Consider the following 6,440-nt stretch of genomic DNA (forward strand, 5'->3'; position numbering starts at 1 on the left):
CTCCTGCCCATGTTCCCCAGCAACTGGTGTACATAGGCATATTGCTCTGATACTGGAGGTAGCACATAATCTTCAGGACTAGTAGCCATTGATGGCCTTCTCCAGGAATTTGTCCAGTCCCCTTTTAGACCCATCCAAATGGGTGGCCATCACCACATCCTGTGGTAAGCGAATTCCATAGTTTAACAATGCTCTGTGTGAAGAAGGACTTCCTTTTATCTGTTCCGAATCTCCCACCTATCAGCTTCATGGGATAACCCAGGTTCTAGTATTTTGAGAGAGGGCAAAAAATGTCTCCCTATCCACATTCTCCACACTATGCATAATTTTGTACACCTCCATCGTGTCTCCCCTTACCCTCCTTTTTTCCAAGCAAAACAATCCCAGTTATGTTTCCCTCATAGCGGAGATGTTCCAGCCCCTTGATCATTTTAGTTGCCCTTTTCTGCACTTTTTCCACCTCTACAATCTCTTTTTTTAGGTATGGTGACCAGAACGGTGCACAGTATTCTAAGTGTGGTCACACTGTAAAATTGTATAAGGGTTGTATGATCTTGGCAGTTTTATTCTCATTTTTTTTCCTAATTATGCCTATCATGGAATTTGCCTTTTTCACAGCCGCTACACACTGGGTTGATATTTGCATCGAGCTGTCCACCACAACCCCAAGATCTGTTTCTCGGCTGGTCACCACTAGCTCGGATCCCATCAGGTAATACTTGAAGTTGGGATTTATTGCCCCAGCATGCATAACTTTACACTTGCTTACACTGAATTTCATTTGCCACTTGGATGCCCATTCTCCCAGTTTGGAGAGATGCTCTTGGAGCTCCTCACAATCCCTTTTTGTTTTAACAACCCTAAATAATTTGGTGTCATCGGCAAACTTGGACACTTCACTGCTCACTCCCAATTCCAGATCATTTATGAACAGGTTGAAAAGCACTGGTTCCATATTTCATGATCTTGAGGAAGTTCCTTAGAAAGCCGCAAGGGGACCACGACAATAGAGATGCTTTCGCCTTTAAAAGAAGAGCGTATGTCATGAAACTAGAGTTTTTGACTAGACAATATTTGTTGCCTTTCCAAAGAGAAAGACAAAGAGAAAGAGATTGAATTGACTCAACTGTGGGGGACTTTGGAATAACCACTGGTTATTTAATCTGGAGCACCTGGCAAGATTGTTCATTTCATGTTTTCTTTTTATATATTTGTAGCCCATTATGGATAACGCTTACAAAGAATGGATTCAAAAGTATCGTCAATAAATCAGTTCAAAGGCAGTAACCGTTTGTAACTCTGTGCAGTGCAGCACCCTGGAGGAATGCCCAGAGTTCAACCCCTTTTGACCCCGAGAGGCTATGGCACAAGGGCTGGTTCTGAGAAAGGGAGAGGTCCTGAGGAGGCTGTGGGCGGTGGTGCAGGGGAAGAGACTTCAGTTCTACTTCCCCCACCCCACCTGGAAGTATGTTCCTTTCAAGCACTATGTGAACCCTGAAAACTGGATTTTAAAGGTGCAGTACACTCAGCTTATCTTGCTCCATGTGTCCCTGGCGGACCAAAGCCGATTCTATGAAAATCCAGGTAATACTCCAACACGCTTCTCATTCCGTTGTCGTGAAGATCCCACCAGAGAGAAAGGCTCTGAGCAATCTGATGAGGGAGAGACAGAGATGGAAAAGAGAGGTCCTGAGGAGGCTGTGGAGAGAGAAAAGGAAATATAGAAAAGGAGACAGAGATTCTGATGAAAGATCTTGAGGAGGCTGTATAGGGAGAAAAGGAGACATATTGTGAAGAATGATCTCATGTGGAAACTGGGAAGAGGGAGACGGAAAAGTGAGGTCCGGAGGAGGCCTTTACTAGCCACCTAAGCTGTAGTCTTTTTGGCAGCAGGTAAAGGCCTTTTTTTATTTTCCCAAGTTTTTTAGTTGTTCCATTTTAAAAATTGCATCAGGGCATTTTTAGATCTTTGTACCACTGCTGACTTTTTACCTGGTTTTTACTTTAGTTTTATTCTGTTTTAAACTTTTTAAAATCAATTTTATTGTGAGTTTCAACAAAAAACAAAAACAAAAATATAACAAAACCAAAACGTTGAAAATATAACAACATGCTCTAAAGTCCTCAGTTTCAAATATTACAACACTGTAGAGGGGAAAAGGGTGGGAGATGAATAGATTACACATAAACTTCAGTAAAAGCAGACCAGATATCCAAATATAAGTCCATTCGCAAATGACACCTATATACCACTCTTTCAAATGTTGCTAGTGTTGTTAAGTTGGTAAGTCTTCAATCCACTGCATTATAGGTGATGAGCTTTTATCCTTCCGGTACTGTAGTATCAGACTATTAGCAGCCAAGAGGGTGCAAAAATCCATTTATGCTGACTGTGTGTTACATTCCAAAAAGCAGGTAAATAGTTTAAGAGAACATGTACATCAGTAAATATTAAAGACCTTTGCAATACAAAGTTTATCTATATGATAATTTCCTCCCCAAAGGAGGCAACTATTGGGCATTTCCAAAACGTGTGAATAAAAGAAGCATTAACTGCATTACACCACCAACAATTAGCCAAGTTCAAAAACCTTTGTTAAAGAGATGTTGTGGCATCCAATAGACCTGAAACAAAGGTTTTTGCTGAATGAGACATAACCAGAGGTTCATAGAGATATCAGATACAGACGTCAAAGCGGAGGTCCATTGATTAAACAAAACAGGACATTCCAATTCCCTAGAATCATAGAATAGTAGGGTTGGAAGGAGCCTACAAGGCCATCGAGTCCAACCCCCTGTTCCATTCCTGCTGTAGACCCTATATATCATATTTATTCACTGATAATAAGTATTTATAAACATGAATCGTGGGTCGATATACCTGGTCAGCTTCAATAAGTGTTTCCAATAGCAAAGGAGACTGAGGCAGTAAAAGCAGCAGGACCAAATCTAGATACTAACAAATGTTTCATTTGCAAATACTGCCATTCAGCTGCAGCAGGCAAATCAAATTTATCTTGCAAAGTTGAAAATGGCAAAAACTCATCATCAGCACCCAATAATTGATCCAGGGTACAGATCACTTTATCTGTCCAGGTCCTCCACAGAAACATTTTCATTCCTATTCTTAGATCTGGATTTTCCCATAAGGTCTGTTTTAAGGTTTTTATATTATGTTTTACTATGTTATTGTACTTTGTGGTTTTATGTTTTGTTTTGTGGATTGCCCAGAGAGTTTTGGCTATTGGACAGTAAATAAATGCAATAAATAATAAAATCTATAATAATAAAAGAGGATGTCTGTCCGTCTGTCCATCAGTGCCATAGCTCCAGGACCATGAAATCTAGACACCTGAAACTTGGCATGCATACAAAGTTATTTTGTTTGTAAAATGCATTAGAGAGCAATCCTATGGTCCTTGGGTTGCTTGTAAATCTCCTAGGGACCATGCTCACCCCTGCCTCCATCTTCCCCTGTTCATCCCTGACTCAGTCTCTCATCCTTACATGTCTTGTCTTTCCTGTGTCGAACATTTGATTGTACGATCCTCAGGGAAAGGACTTGTCCTCTTGTACACTGCCATGTACACTGATGGTGCTAAACAAACAAACGTCCCTTAGGTGAGCACTCAGGGATCACACACCCCTTTATATGATCCGCCAGGTCTAGAAATTAGCACTGCATTGTTCGAACAATACAGAAGTGAAGTACTTCAACTGCTGAGATTAAGGTGGGAATATTTAGCACACTTTTAAAAGATACCCAAATGCTATCTCCCATTCTTTCTCTTTTCTCAATCATCTTCCTTATTTTCCAGAGTACATTCATGTTTGTGGTATAAATTCCATGTTGCACAACCCCACCCAATTCAAAGCGTGGAAGATCTTTTACCTGGGGCACTTCCTACCCTAGATGAGAAGGACATATTTAAGGAACCCACTACCTTCATGCCATTTTCTGCAGGTGAGTGTTGCAGAAGAATGTTTTTTTTTAAAATCCTATAACAGAGCCTCCAGTCCCCTCTCACATAGAAGTAACGCCCATGAAATCCCTAACTTTTAAAATCTGAAATGTAATGAAAAACCAAGCCTTTTAACCTTCTTCAAACATAAGGATGCTAAAAATACCATCTTCTTGTTCTTGGAAATGACAAACGCAACAAGTTCAAACACCAATAAACCGGTTCTATTCTTAACCACCTACAACCACAAAAGCAGAATAGGTTAAAGGAAAATTATGTACAGTATATCCAAAAATATGACAACATTTTAATATAAATGCTAATGCCTCACACAAAATTAAACGATTAGCAGTCAAAAATGCCCATCAATACATCACATACATAGGCTGTACATAATCACAATACCAATTTGCAAATCCAAGGCTGTACAGGTACACAACAATACCAATATCTCAAACGCATTTTGATCAATCTGGGCTAAAAATATCATCATCTTGTTCTTGGAAATGACAAACTCAACCAGTTTTCTTCATGAAAACATCTGAATTGAGGTGATCAAGGCTGCAATCCTATACACACTTTCCTGGGTGTAAGTCCTTCTTTACATGTTTTGTCTGTTTCCTTGCTTTCTGCTCGGTGTGGCTGGGTGGGGATGGGGGTGGGTGGGTTTAGTGATGAATTCCCATTTAATTGCCTCTAATTAGTCAACTTCAGTGTTTTTTTGTTAAAATTACCAGGTTTCTCACTGTCCCTAACCATCTGCTCCCAGCAGTGGTTCATGCCCTGGTTTCCTCTCTCCTAGACTACTGTAATGCGCTCTTTGTGGAGTTACCCTTGAAGATGGTTCAGAAGTTGCAGCTGGTGCAGAACGCGGCAGCCCGCCTGACTAAAGGCAGCCGTTGGTGAGACCACATCACTCCAGTGCTGAAGGAGTTGCACTGGTGACCAGTTGTTTTCCAAGCCCAGTTCAAGGTGTTGGCATTGACCTTTAAAACCCTATATGGTTCCGGTCCAATCTATCTTAAGAGCACCTCCAACAACACCAGGGATGCCACTCAATGAGACTGGCCTTAGTAGGCCTTTTGTCTTTCCCATCAGCCAGGACAGCTAGGCTGGAGAGGAGTAGGGAGAGGGCCTTTTCTGTGGTGGCCCCCACTCTGTGGAATTCCCTCCCTAGTGACCTCTGTCACACACCCTCTTTGATGAGCTTCCTCCGGGCTTTAAAAACCTGGCTGTTCAGGCGGGCATTTGAGGTGGGTGAGGGTTTTTTAGAGCAGTGTTATTTTGTTATGTTGTTTTGTTCAGTTGATTATGTAAATCCGTTGTATTTCGTGTTATTATTAGTATTGTATGCCGCCTAGAGTGGCCGGGTAGCCAGCCAGATGGGCGGCCAATAAATCTAATAAACAAACAAACAAACAAACAAAGTCCCATTTAACTCAGTGGGGCTGACTTCTGAATCAACATGTATAGGGTTGCACTACGTGTCTATACTGTTCTTCACTCTCCTCTCTCCAACAGAATTATTTCTGCACAATTAAAACAATCCAGTCCCTTTATTTATTTTCCACTCACCCTGCCGGGAAATGCTCCTGCCCGGAGAAGCGTGGCTCAGAGAGATTTTGTCCTCTACCTCAGCACCACGTTGCAAAACTTTTCCCTAACCTCTCCTGTTGGCTCCAAGGAAATCGACATCACCCCAAAATACAGCAGTTTTGGGAAAGCCTCATGCCAGTACCAGTTTTGCCTCGTTCATCACTGAAGCATGGCACCCGCTGGTGTAAGAGTTGCCTGATGATTGTGGATTTTTCAGATCTGATTTGTGGCAAAAAAGCAATTGCCATGCCAGCCTCCCCACCGTAGATAGGAAAAGTGCTATGGAAGCTTTTAAGGGTTACTACACTTTTAATCAAAAGCTTCCTCCTTACATGTTCTGTTTGTTTCTTTGCTTCCTGCTCAGCATAGCTGGGAGGGATGGGGGGATTAGTGATGAATTCCCATTTAATTGCCTCTTATTAATCAAATTCTGTTTGTTTTTGTTAAAATTGCCAGGTTTCTCACTGTCCCCACATTTTCTATACACATTTTGCTATAAAAGAAAGATAACACACAAAAATAATGGAAGGAAGATAGTCATTTAAGACAAACACACACTATACAGGAAGCAGACACTGATGAATTAAGAAGGAATTAAGGAACATTTTATCTCTAATCCACTATCTGTGCTAAACAGGAACTGATCCAGTGGGCAGAATCTGCAAGGAATAAGCTTCTAATTAAAGTTGCAAGGGATCCTTCCTGACTAGAACTTGCTTCTGAGTCAACGTTCAAGAATCTGTTGAGCTAATCTGTTGAGGGCAACATGTTAGCAGCTGTCAGAGTGGACAGGACTACCCATTTCTCTCTCTCTTTCCATCTGCCCCCCACCTCTCTCCCTCTCTGTCCCTCCCTCCCTCTGCCAGGGGACAGCTAGGTGAG

Source organism: Heloderma suspectum, chromosome 10 (genome assembly GCF_057233095.1).
Source record: "Heloderma suspectum isolate Gila_16-S chromosome 10, 16-S_ref, whole genome shotgun sequence".
NCBI classification, from domain to species: domain Eukaryota; kingdom Metazoa; phylum Chordata; class Lepidosauria; order Squamata; family Helodermatidae; genus Heloderma; species Heloderma suspectum.